The 13,993-nt window shown below is 43.1% G+C and overlaps 1 protein-coding gene across 10 annotated transcripts in view; it reads left to right on the top strand.

The window, feature by feature from the left end:
- LOC108162501 (calcium/calmodulin-dependent 3',5'-cyclic nucleotide phosphodiesterase 1) overlaps window positions 1-13,993 on the top strand; it is a 113,757-nt gene that overhangs the window by 44,785 nt on the left and 54,979 nt on the right. For 2 of the 10 annotated variants that reach the window (XM_017297272.2, XM_017297270.2), the window contains exon 1: window positions 8,652-8,749. The exons of 5 other annotated variants lie outside the window; for them this stretch is intronic. The gene's annotated coding sequence lies outside the window, so the exon portion shown is untranslated. Of the gene's footprint in view, window positions 1-8,650; window positions 8,750-13,993 lie in introns of those variants that run through there. 3 more of the 10 variants (XM_033394102.1, XM_017297273.2, XM_017297274.2) reach the window with 3 other exon arrangements.

Raw genomic sequence — 13,993 nt, 5'->3', positions numbered from 1 at the left:
TTCGGGCGTTAAATTAGAACAGCTGTTTTGCAGATGTTCCCGCTCCGCGGAATGGCTGTGGCTCATTTAGTCAAGGGCTGCGGCCCTTGAAAACTAACCACTTTCCGCCTCCTTTGCCTGCACCCCCGAAAAATCTTTTAGTACCTCCTCCATTCCGGGCGCTTTTCATTCGCCTTTCATTCCGGCTGGTTGCTGCTCCACCGTCAAGCTATTTCCCGTTTCCGGCAGTTCCGCTTTTGCCTTCTGATACCGCAGCGTCACAGCAAGAACAACAATTACGCAGCATTTTGGCCCATTATTCTGTAAATTATGAATTAGCTGGAAGAGTGGTACCTTTCAGAGTATCCTTTCAACTGCTGTCTGTCTTTGACTCGGAATCCCGACTCCACCGCTCCCCCGTGGCCAATACTTAATCCTAAGTGAGTTTTCCATTTTCCCAGCAATCCACTGTCGGCGTTGATTTAAAATTAACGAAAATCCAAACCATAAGTAGATGTACTCGTGTCCTTGTCACTCCACAGGTTCGTCCTGTGTGCTCTCTCTGTGTGTGTGTGTGTGTGTGTGGGACCATGTTAAATGCTCTGTCATACATCAAAATTATGTCGGCATTTATTAATGAACTGTAAATGTGATTGATGCCACGGGTCGCTGGTGCGTCTGCCGGAGGCTGCTGCTGCTTGTTCATCATTTTCATTTCGTACTCGTCTGCGGCTCTCGACATTAATATATAGAACACTTTAAATTGTATTGCATGCAATTTGTTTCATCTAGAATGAAGCAGAAAGCAAATGAACTCTGGGCACCCCTCCTCCGCCACCCATTTGTCTGTCTGAGTGGCTGTCTGCAGAGCAGCTTTGCGTCTTGTTTTGGGAGTACAAGCGCCCAGGGAAGATAGAAATGATTGCAGGAGGACATGGTCTCCCCAATCAATTCCTTCGATCACTTAAGGACCGCATCTGACGCTGAATCGGCTATAAAAAGCCTGTAAAAAGAAGGTATTTCTTTGCCTTGACATGACCATTTTTTGAGTGCAAATTTCTCAAAAAAAGTTCCTCTAAATGACTGTTGATGGGCAGTAGAATTAGAAACTTGGCCTCCAGTGGTACAGAAGCATGCAACAGACTGCCTTCCACCCGGACCAGCAAAAACGTTCGCCTTTTTTCTGACTTCTTTTGGACAAAAGGAACCCATCATTTTCAGGCTTGGCTGCAGAGCCTGTTCCTCTTTCAACTAATGAAAGACACTTCGATGAACCAGCTCCTTCCATTTGAGGGACGTTTGCTGCAACGCTCCCTGGAGCGCTCTTTTTTCCGTACGCAGAACCCAATGAATATTGCAAAACCATCTATACGGAGCTTCGACTTTCAAGGCTTCTTCTTTATATATTTTTGAGTGTTTGCTAGAGAGAAGATTTGAAGCTTGCACTGTCTTAATTAGTATAAACCCAATTATTGATCTTAAGGTCGAATAAACCCGAGCTGGCAGACCCCCTACTAATACCCCAAAGGTCAACAAGTCACGTGCATTGGCTTACAGTCTTCTGATTAGAGCTGAAAACACAATTAGTCATTTCTGTAGTCAGTCTGCAATTATTTTGTACTTAGCCATGAGGTGTTCCCTTTTCGAGGAATTGCGTAAGAGACACAACAAGAAAAATGTATAATTAATGGCACTAGACATCCTGCTCGAGGATTATTAATAAAGATGATTACGACGCAAACATTTATTAAGTTATTCATTTAATACTTCCGCCTGTAGGCTCCAAGGTGAAACAGGACTCGTTCCCTGAGCTCTCTGTATCTACGCTCCCTTCCAGCTACTGTTCCATTTCTTACTTCCCATTTGCATGCCAATGGAATATGCATGAATACACAGACCGAGGAGTGGATCCCAAAATCAACATAAAACCTGACACGAATCCCAATCTGTGGCTTGCAACAACTGCAGAAAAATGTCATTGCCAATGCCCCGAACAATGCAGTTCATTTGGCTTAAAAACTTCCACTCCTTCGGTCTGTCTGGCCGGGTCTGTAGGTTTTTGTATGGCAGTGTAATTAAAGCCAATTAGGCAAATCATTAGAGCGCAAACACAGGATGAACAGGAAAAACAACAGTAAACAACAGACAAAAGGATAGTCGAGTCCTAGTGTTGTCTCCTGGCGGTAGATAGAATCTGGCCAGAGAACTTTCATCAACCAGCACCTGAGAGAAATACGGTACTACGTCGAGTCTCTGGCTGAGACAGAGGCTGGGGGCTGGGCGCTGGGGCAAGGGATTTGGCTTGGATTTTGGGGGTGTGCAGCATTAAAAGTGCATTACAACAGCTGCCATGGAAGGTTGCTGGGGAAATGTAGAAGGAAAAGCTGGAAAAACAACAGACAACAAACTAAGTGGAACAGATTGCAGCTGAAGCAACTGAAGGACCCACTCACCCACTCACCCTTTAACCCACCCATCCACCCTTCCACCCTCTTGGGACACACACAATTTAAATTAATTAAGTTGCCGCCTGAGAAAAATGGGCGTGGGAGATTACGGAGAAGAGAGAGACAGGCAGACAGGCGGACAGAGACATCTGCCAGAGACTTAAGACAGTCAGTTGTCCCCAGGGGCGACCTGCTGCTTTAAATGCAGTCAATGTATTCGTTAAGCATACGCACCGTGGGCCGACATTGTCTTCAGGCTGAGGGACGGGAGAGGCAGCGATAATGGCTGCTTTAGCACCTGACATAATTAAACAATCAGCTGTAGCCCGTACCTAGGACCAGGGGGGTGGAGAGAGAGGGGAGGCCCCACCAGTCTGAACAGATTGGATGTCAGTTTCATAATGCGCTCGGCTTGACCTTCGCGGGTAGGGCGTGAAGTGAATCCAAGAATCCAGCAAGACGGATGTGTACACAGCGCCGAGCATTGTCGGCAAGGACTTGGGATATACAAACACTGGTGCAGGGCTACACTGAAAGGAAAAGCAATGCAAGAAGGATCCTTGAGATAGTCCGAATAATGGAACTTTACAAGAAGACTTCTCTATAAAAATTGAAACTTAAGACGTGTGAAGATGTATCGCCGTTCAAATCAACTCTCTCACTCTCTCTCTTGCCGATCGTTTCTTGCAGTGCACTCACACATACTCGTAATGACACACGTACTACACACATGTATGTATGTGTTGGCGGAGGGCACTAAAATGCGCTTATGAGTTCTTGCGGCTGGCGCAACAACAGCAACACCAGCAACAACTTAAATATGCAAATATTTGCACAATGGCAATGCAAAGACGAGCTGGGAGGAACTACAACAAGGAGAGATAGTGAGAGGGGGTGGGGAGTGGGGCGGGGAGGAAAGGACCCTGTGATGATGACACACAACACCACAAACTCTCGTCGTCATGTGGCATGTGGCCGGGTCGGGACGGCACTTGGCCGCGTCAAAAGCTCGAATACATCCAACCGTTTATGATTTACTATATACTTATTATCCCCAAGCCGCCATCAGACATCCTTCCTGTCCATGGCTCAAACCCCTAGCCAGCCCTCACTATCCATGGCCCTGACACCTCCCCTGCCATGGCTAGGGGCTAGAACCCTCATTTTGTGGCTTCATTTCGGGCCAAAAGGGAAATGAAATTGAAACATTTTTATGAACATTAAAATATCAATTTGGTTGGGGGAACACACACACATAATGGCGGCAATTAAGACGGATTAGATGATGAGATTTGGCCCTATGATGGGTGGTGCGGGGGTTGACGGGGAGTGCTGATTCCTTATCTTATCTTGTTATCAGTGCCTGCTTCTTAAGAGAGTGCCCAAGAATGCAAAGAGAAAAGAGAGCTTTCATTAGCAATCGTTTGGTTCTCCGGCTGCTGCTCTCTCTCGCTCTGAGTGCAGCTTTTCACCACCTTTTATAAAAGCTCGCAGGAAGCTCTTTTTGTTTGCCTCAACAGCCAACAGCTGGCGCCAATTGAGTGGGTTGCAAATTGCGATAAAGTTTTAAGTTTTTCTTTGGGATGATAGTGGATGAAGGGGGAGAGGGGCTGAAATCCTTGTAGTTTTATTTTACTCGAATACTAGAGGGAAAGTCCCCTGAGAACTTGCTCGAGCGCCAACCCCCGCTCGCACCGGTGTTTTCTTTTATAGAAAGATGTTTTTCGTTGCTTCTGTCAATGAATAAGAAACATCTCTAGTGAAATTTAATAAGAAGTAGTAATATATTTGAAATCAAGTAATTGATTCCATATTCTAGCCATTTTATTCATTTAGGGCCCATAAAAAAAATTTCAAGTGTCACTTTTCAGTGTCACTTTGTCTAAGAACCCATACCAATCTCTACAATCTTTAAATGGTCTCCCACCTCCTCTAGCCCAAAGCCAACTACTGGGTGCTTCTAATAGCCAGCCCAAAGCCACTCCCCCAGTTTTCAACCACATCCAAGAGGCGGCCGCGGCGGCGCACCTATTTCAACGGCTCTTAGCTCCCCGTTGACAATCGGAGCGATAACAAAAACCCGAATACCGTTAACCCCACTGTCAGACGTGCTGTCAGACGTTTAGGCGATGGCCAAAGAGCGATATGGCAACGCTGAGACGCGGCAGTCAGCGATGGCGATGTCACCCTTGGGTGCTGTGGCGAGGCTCTCATTAGGCAAAACATTGAAAGTTGTTAGGCGGCGAACCCGATCGCCACAATTTGTATCGCCCGCTGATCGGTAGGCTTATTGAATTAAATTTAATTGGCGCCCTGGTAAACAGTCACTCAGTCGGTCGGTCGGTCAGTCCGTCCGTAAGGCTTCTCCCGATCCGCAAACACGCGTTACACTGCCTTATAGACGGCACTCCTCACGTGCCCCTCGCTCCTCGTGCCACCCCATGTCGATCTGCGCATGCGTGGCGCGCATATTTCATGGCAAGGCGATAATTAATGCAACCAAAAACCGAAATACAAAGTGTCTCTTGTTGTTGCTTGCTCGCAGTCCAAACTAGCGGCAAAAACAACAACAAAAACAAAACACACACCGTTTTTATTAAATCTGTACGTTTATGGATACACTACATAAAATTGATTGATGTGGCATTTCAGCAATGTGGAGGCATTAAATTTGTAGAAAATTTTCAAAGTAATTTCCATTACAAAGAAATATTTCGGCAACAAAATATTGCAACTTTTGGGTGTTTCTATTTTTGAATATTTTTATGGGGTAGACATAGTATTTTTCCTGAATAGGAGACCCCAAAACATTTTTCCTTGGATTTAATTTACTTAACCATTAGCATAAATCTTTCTTCAATTAAAAAACTATTCTTTTTGGTTATCAAGAACTGTAGGGCAGTCCATGGATCAGGCAATTGCCACCAGAAATTGCTTTCATGTCCGTCAACAGGTTTTTCGGTTGACGTTTTGACTCTCTCGCGGGGACAGAGGGGACAGGGGGGGACTCCAACATCCATGCATGATGATTTATTGCCGGTGGCCCGCTTTTGGCATTTGACGCATTTGTGCAACATGCGTTTTGACATTTAAAGCTGATTTGTGTGAAATTTGTACAGAAAATCGAGGGAGCCACAACAACAGGAACAACACCTCGCATTTGTCGCCGTTTGTTGGCTTCTAATTTTAATTTTAATTGGAATTCGCTATTGATTTAGTTGTTGATTTATTAATAGCTTTGATTAAGTGCACAGGCTTAGACTTTGGCGCCTCCAGCTTATTTGCCTGACACGCAATGCCAGGCCAGGCCGGGCCGGGGCCCCAGATCCGCGAGATCCCAGAACCGAGAGCTGCGATCCAGTGTCCAGTTTTGGCTAGGCCTCAAACCAGCTCCGGCAGTCGACATGCAACACACGTTGCACGCAGCTGCAGAAGTCAAGCGTCGCTTAAGCTGAGCACAAGGCTCCGCATCGGGTCTCGCATCTAGCTAGAAATCTTAATAAAGTTGAACCAGAGCACGACAATCATAATTGATCAGGAAATCAGCTCGAAAAATAGTCGAATATTGGATTTGAGATCAAAGATCTTCGGTGTGTTGATAATCTGAATAATCGCAGGAATCTGTACAGCATTATAAGGAATCAAATCGGTTCCAACTTTGTGTTCTTCTTCGGTGAGATATTTAAATGTTTAATTTATTCGCGAGATAAGTGCCCAACCAACCCTCAAAGCCCCACAAGATCTCTCCCTCCAGCATCTTTGAAAGTGTGTTCATCAATTAAGCCAAGTGCAGGTTAAGTTAAGCAAACTTTGGCCTGCTTCTCGGGCGGGTTTCGGCGGTGTGGTTATCATCAGTTAAGGCTTCCTGCAAGCATAACTTTGGCTAATTTACCTTGTCTTGGCATTCGGCAATTAGCATTTGGATAATTGTGCCGAAACCTCCGCTGCAATGGGCAATGGCTGTGGCTAATTGACTGCAGACTGCTCTCCCTCTCCCCCCTCCCTTGGCATTTCATCCGCAATTTGCCAGTGCATTCCTCTCAGTCAACATGGCGTATGGGCAATATTTACATATCTGCAGCTGTAAATTGCATTTCTCTGTGCTCGGCTCGGCATACGAGAAATTAAATCCTAAATGTAATTATCCCCGAAAGTAATAAACATCGTGTTAGCCGAGCAGCCAAAAAATATTTAATGGATGAAATCATGCACTTAAATTCAATTTTCGAATGCCATCGCACACTCGGACTCGCCGGGCGACTGCAAATCTAATTTATGGGCAAAGAAATTTGACAGCCTCTCTGGCTGATGTGTGCAATCCAATTTGTCAGGCAAAAATGATGTTTCTGCCTGAAAATCTCATTCAAAAATGGCACAAAAAAAGAGAAAGGCTTTAGATATTTATACCATAAAATTCTATTCATGCCAATCCATGGTATAGTTTACTTAAACTCAACTCAAGGCCATTTTTGTTATGCCAAATGCGAATTGTGGCCATTATTTTTTGCTGCTTGAAAAGGAGCGAGCAATTTGCTGCCTGCTGCCTGCTGCCAGTGCGTACTCGCACACATAATTCACATAAAGTGTGGAAATAATTTGGCATACTATAAGAATTTTCGTTTGCATTTGCCGGCAACAACAAAGGCAAAATAAAACTCATAGATTTTCTGCGATTCGTGATGTAATTTGTAATCGCGAACAGCATGAGATTTGGCATATTTATCGACCATCTACCAAATATGGATTAAGAGCTCTTTTCTGAGAATTTATTCCACATTTATTTTGTAAAGCATATTGACATATTTCCGCTTTGATTAATGGTTTCAATGGCCACAAAGGCAGGACCCCGCACACGTTTCTCTATTGTTCGCTTTTGATATACTAGTGGAAGCTGTAATTATATGCTACAGCCCCTGCGCCCACCTGTTCTGTGTCTCACACAGTGGCTGCCCCAGCTCCTATCTCATGTTTGGTCCAATTACATCAGGCTCCATTCCAGGCAGAGAGAGGGAGCTTTGTTTGACCCTAATGAGGGTGCTCCCTTGCAATCCTTGTAGGGATATTCCATTACAACATCTCCACGTCCCTCCTATAATTATTACTTGTATTACTGTGCATTATAAATGTTTTGCTAACTGATTCTCTCTTGATTCCAGGTAAGTCCCTGCTGTGATACCTGCTACCTTCTGCTGCTTAAAATCTTCGACAAGCTCTGTGTTTATTTTCGGATGCCCCGGTAAGTCAGCCCTGGCAAGCAAATAATATGCTAAACAAAAGTGAAAAAGGGACAGAGAAGGAACAGGGAAGTTGGAGAAACACTTGTACAACTTAGGGGGAAACAAGAAATAAGAAACAAGAAATTCGGTGAATATTTTTATTCATTTTGGCCTCCGAGGGAGGGCCTGGGCAAGGCGCTTTCCAAAAATCTTTTGTGTATGTCTCTGGCCCTTGGGGTCGTCCTGTTGAAAATGCTTTTCATTTTGTTTTGGCTCCGCCACCACCACCAAACCACACTCGGCTGCGGCAAGGTGGCAACCTGTTGACGGCGCCCCAGCCAGAGAACACAGAGAACAAAAAAGGCGGCCAACAGCCCAAAATAAAGTGGCACTACGCTCCGAATGGGAAGCACAGAAATGAGAGAGCAAAAGCCAAGGAGCACACAGAGGGTATGAGAACAATGGGAAATCTCATACCCGCATGATACTTACTTACTAAAAATTTCGAAAGAAATTTCACTCAACACTTGAAAACGAAAAATCTTGAATAAGACTCTTAAAGCTCAAAGACCATCAAAAAATTGTCACCTTAGTGCAAATTTTGTTTGAAGTAAGTGTCATACTGCTTTCATTACCCGCTATTTGCGGAAGCTTTTGCCAAAGTTTTAGGCTTTAAAGCAAAGTTTTCCTACCAGAAAAAAGCTCTGTTTAAATAGCGGGAAATGTGCAGCAAAAGCTGCGGCTCCCATGCTCTCGTTTCACACAAATTTTCATGCGCAGATTTCTTTCGGGGAGTGGGTGGTCTGGCCACAAGCTTTTGGCCGAATGAATGCTGTTGTTGTTGCTGCTGAGGACGGGTTAGACGTGTGTGTGTTCGTGTGTGTGTGTCTCTGTTTTGGATCTCTGTTGGTGTCTCTCTGGTCGGTGGCGGTGTCGTTGTCGGTGTCTCAGTGATTCTCGCTATCAACTCCGAAAAATCCAGTTAGTTTATCCCCAACGCGCAGCATGTGCGGACGTTATTGCTGCTTCTGCCGCCGCGGTTCTTCTCCTCGGTTTTGCTCTCCCATCACGCACACGTACGCGTACGCATCTCTGAGCATCTGAACCGTTAGTTTGGCTTATCGGCCGCTTATCGTTGATCGAAAATTGCGATATTCATAATCTGTTTTTAAGTGAAAATCAAAATAAAATCGAATCAATCAAGTGCATAACAGAACAAGTGTCTTTCTGAGCAAAAAACTTTTATTAGAAATTGTGCATCACTTTTCGTTTATCGTTTCGTTTATGGATTCCCTGTGTGCTCCCCCCCCCACAGCATTTTGTTTATCATTATCAAAAGAGTCCACACCCCGTGCCTAAACATACATATATATTGTTTATCTCTCAGTTTTTATAACGCCCCCACACCCATCGAATAGTAACCACAAAAATAGAATAATAAATCTATAAAAAAAAAATCTAGATATTTTTAACATATATTTTGTGTTATTTATGCGACATGCATTCACTAAATGCATCAATTTTTCAATCAAAATAATGGTCTTAATAATATAAAAAAAATATATATACTTTATATGAATCAACCTCCAAAATTAAGTGTGAAATATAACACAGCGAGAAAAAAAATGTGCTGCTAATTTGATTTGATTTGAGGGGCCTCGAAATCTATCAGATTTTACGTCATTATATTTGCATTAATAAATACAACAAATTCATTTCATGTCCATTAAAAAATACTCAAAAAAATCAACATAAATTGATCCGAATGATTAACGCAAATCTGAATATGCTTTATGGTTTATGGTATCATAAAAAAATCATGTAAATCCAATAATACTCGCGTATATGATACGCACTTGAGGGCCTCCGCACGAATTTATGTTTTTTTTATCGCATAATTTGTACGGGGCGGAACAGAATCGAACGGAAGTCTGACTTCCTTTCACGGGGCATTAAATACAAATCTGTGGCCAATAACAATATTGGTTTGCACGTATCGAAAAGTGAAATTCATAAAAAGAATGTAATAAAAATACTATAATTCATATTTTCACTGTGCGAATAGTCGAAGGAATTATTATTAGTGGAATAAATATATATTTAGTATAATTGAATCAATCTGTGGGGTGCTTAAGGGGTTCTTAAATTGTTTTGGTGAAATGCGGCTGTAAGGGACATCTAATTAGGAGGATTTTTTTATCAGATAGATGGGTAGACAGATGGGTAGATAGCTGTATAGATCGATAGATAGATGGGTAGATAGATGGATAGATAGATTGATTGATAAATAGATTGATTCTTTAAAGTTTAGTTACCTTTCTAAAAAGTATCTCTATCTACTCAAGTGTCTTGAAGGAATATCTGTTCATAAAGACAGACGACGGGTGGAATGTAGCGATATTTCTGTATAAATACATGTATCTGGAGCAATCATATATATCTTAAATGCTACCATTACACTCTTTTCGTCCTAAAATTCGAATATGGTTCATTAATCCCTGAAATTTAAGTACATTCCTTCTTTAACCACCTTTCACATTCGTCTAACGCAACTTCATTAGGAATAAACCCGCCATTTAGACAGCCTAGAGACAGATATCATCAAATTGAACCAAATCAAATGTAAATGTTGCAAAATGCGCAAATTGTTTACACAAATCTCGAAAACTGTGGCCACATCATGTTGCTGCTCCATGCCGAATCAGTGCCGATTGTATCTATGTGTATTTGTATCTGTATCTGTGTTTACTTGAATGCAAACAAAGTTGAAAAACTTTTTGGCCAGCACTCGCCTCCCTCGGCCACCGGGCCACCCCCTCCCTCCAAAATGTTGATCAAAGCCAACTGCGCACCGGACGCACGCGTCGACGCTGACGTCGTCGTCGAATAGTTGGCCGAAAATTCACATCGTTTGCATTCAGACAAACACACACCTAACGGATGCAGCAGCAGGCAGCATACAGCACACGCACGCGGCCATAAAGATACAAAGATACAAAAAGTATCTAGCACGTTTTTGGCGTTTTTTGCCTACGTCACGCTGCCCAAAACCAGACGAAATATTTAAATAAAATATAAAAAAAATATACATGTGTGTATGTATCTGTGTATCTATGCGTATTGTTAATTGCCCGTAGCAGTGGCAGCCAGCAATTGTCGCCTCCGAAAGCGGTGCGGCACAGTGGTCAAGCGAAGGCTATCAATTCCACTGTGCGACGGTGATCGAATCCATGATGTAATTGAAAGAGATACGCGAGACGATAAGTGAGATACTCTAATGGAGGGGGTTTACCTATGGAATATGTAAAGCCAATACCGATTAAGACTAGATGGAAATATCTCTTAAGAAGAGTGCCAAAAGTCTGTCTCCTATTGAGTCTCTTTTTCTCCATTAATCCATCTAGTTTCTCCAGCTTTCCTCTGCCCAAAAAGAGTATCCAAATGTGTGTTGCACAGCTGTGTTGCAAATGCAAAAATTTGCAATGAGACATCGGTCTCCAAATACTTAGATCTGTCATACTCGTTGCTTGGCCACTTGTTGTCGTTGTCTGATTTGGACTATTGTTAGACATGGCCAAGATGCCGGCCAGACCGCGTCAGACCGGGGCAGACTCTGGCTTTAAAGTTTTCAAAGCAGTAGTGCTGTGAAGTGCTGTGCTGCGTCGAGTGTTTGCCAGTTGACCAGCTAATTGAGCCCATGCCCAGGGGATCAATTAGAGAGCCACTACAAGGTACAACGACGACGACGACGACGACGGCGACGAGTGCCTAGTCTAGGCCTAGTTTGCCTCGAAAAAAGGCTGAGAAATACGTTGAATATTTTTGGTATTGGAATGCAATCCGAACAACGCGTGTACATTGCCCGATTTTGGTTACCCTTTTTAATCGGCGGGGCGACGGGGCGACGGGGCGACAGGCACTCGAGAAATGCCAAAAATGTTTGACCTACATACAAAAAAAAAAAATACAGCAAAAAATTATGATATACAAAAAAAAAGGCAAGCAAGACACAAAATCTCATTAAATTTCATGCAGCATTCGGCCGCAGATACAAAAGATACTTACAACAAAACGTTACAAGACAGCCAAAAAGATATTGAAGCGGCCCATCATTTTTCACTGCCCATCAGAGGCTCGAACTCGTTTTCGGGCTTACACGCAACGTTGCCAAAAAAACGTATTATTTGGGCAGGAGGCAGGGGGCAGGGAAGGGCGGGCTTCGGCCAGACACTGGCCACAGGCCGCAGGACAGCGGGAGAGGCAATTTAATTAAAGGCATTTATGTTTTTTACTGCCTTTAATTTCTGTTTTTATTTTGGAAGGAGCACAATCGCATGTGAGAGCAGGTCTCTGCTTAATATCCAACTTGTTAAAAGGAATATAAATTATTCCCGACTCACACAACATCGACTCCCTAGAGACCATACATTTATTCGCTTACGTTTATCATTAATCAATGTACCAGTACTTTTAGGGATTAAAGACTTGAGCAAGGGCTGGCTTTAATGTTTCTGAGATCAAGATACTTCCCTCCTTGTTGTACCCAAATCAAAGGGTATTCCGCCATCGATTCGGCGGCCCTTGCCATTTTCTGGTTCACCAAGCAGCCCCGCACCTCGTGCTCCAATTGCTTTTTGTCATCATATCTGCGTTGGCATCCCCACTTGGCAGCTTTACATTCCTCGCGATGAGGACAAGTGCAGTCGAAAACTGGTTTCCATGAAGACGACGGTATCGACGACCCCTCGCTGTGTGCGCCTTTTCTGGATCTGTCCTAAATGATGTTAACGACGCCCTTTGGGTGTTAATTACGATTGCGATTTAATCTGGACAATCGAGTGACAATTAAGTGTAGCGCGAAGGCGAGCATGTGCTAATTAAACCACCAGACCACAAAGAAATAAACGGAAATTTATGTTTAAACAAAAGGGGAAGCCAGAAAGCATTTCGCATGAAGATGCGCACAAAATTACCCATTCATTCAATCAATTAGCCAGTCTGTCATAGTGTTTTTGCCTTTAGGCAAACAAACAATGTTGTATACGCATTGAAAACAGATTTCTATATATCGGAGGCAGGGTATGACGTATTCGTTGGAATACGGGGAATTGGGAGAACAAAGCTATCCTTGAAACAGAGATCACAGAAGATCATTAGCCATTACTCGGTGTAAAGGCAACGGCTTTAAAGATTTAAAGATCTAGGGGATAGATGGTGTACTAGGGATATTATTCTGTGATTTTCAGAAAGGCTTCAGGGTTTTGATGTGTGCGAAACTTGTCTGGCAATCGATTTAATGCTTCGATTCTTTAGTTTTGATTCCAATATTCCATAGAGCTCTTGCTTACCATTCTTCTGTACATAAATCTCAGACATTTTGTTGATTACAGGGCATCCTTCCTTCGTTATATTGCCTATAAGTATCACACTTGTGCTTTCTTGTTTATAGATAAATTTAGATGTCAGCGAGCGACCTCACAGAAGTTCACACACAACGAAAGCCAAAGCCAACAAAAATATTTTCTACTTTTCATTTCAAGAGAACGGGGGATTTTCCGTCTTGTTTTTCCTTAACTCTCGCATCTTTTTTTAAATTTTTGTGTTTCGTGTTTTGCGTTTTGCTTGACGGCGTGGAAGTGCTGCCCCGCCGCCGCTTTTCTTTTCTTTTCTTTTGTTATTGTTTTTCTCCCTTTTGTTTGGCATTGTTTTTTGTCTGCTTTTCTTTTGTCGGTTTTCGTTTGTTTTCTGCCGAGAAGTGAGGCGGAAAACCGCCTGCAATAAAAATTAAACGCCATTTAGAGCGTTTTGATTGACTGACAGAAAGTTTGAAAATGTCGGGCAGGTGTCAGGCAACAAATCAGACATCAGGCAGGACATTTATGCTCGCTAAGCCGTGAGCCTTGCCCTGACATTAATCGAGTTTTATTATCGCGGTTTGTGGAAGGGAACGACACTTTTTTCAACCAAATATTTGGGAGGAAGGCTTAAGAAGGGAACTTAAATCGGAGTAAGCTGTGGTGGTTGGTGGATCTCTGGGTAGAAATACAATTAGTTTTTATTCAAATCTTCGCTTTACGCTCACACGCACAATTTCGTTATCTTGCTCTACTATACTTTGCACAATCCCTATCCCAGTGCTTTGACAAGAGCCAAAGGCCAACCCGACAAAACCTCACACATTCATTAGTCGATCTCTAATTATGCTCCCCCAACAATATTTATTCTATCTCCATAAGTAAGAGTACTCGTAATAAACATTATATTTTTCTCTCATTCTGCCACCCCTTTTAACCCCTATTTGGCACCAGGATATCTCCCTGTTGTTCTTTTTCGCTTCATATTGGGGTTATT

Source organism: Drosophila miranda, chromosome 4, assembly GCF_003369915.1.
Source record: "Drosophila miranda strain MSH22 chromosome 4, D.miranda_PacBio2.1, whole genome shotgun sequence".
Lineage (NCBI taxonomy): Eukaryota > Metazoa > Arthropoda > Insecta > Diptera > Drosophilidae > Drosophila > Drosophila miranda.
Note: the sequence above shows the minus strand (reverse complement) of the source record. Positions and strands in the feature narration are given on the sequence as shown.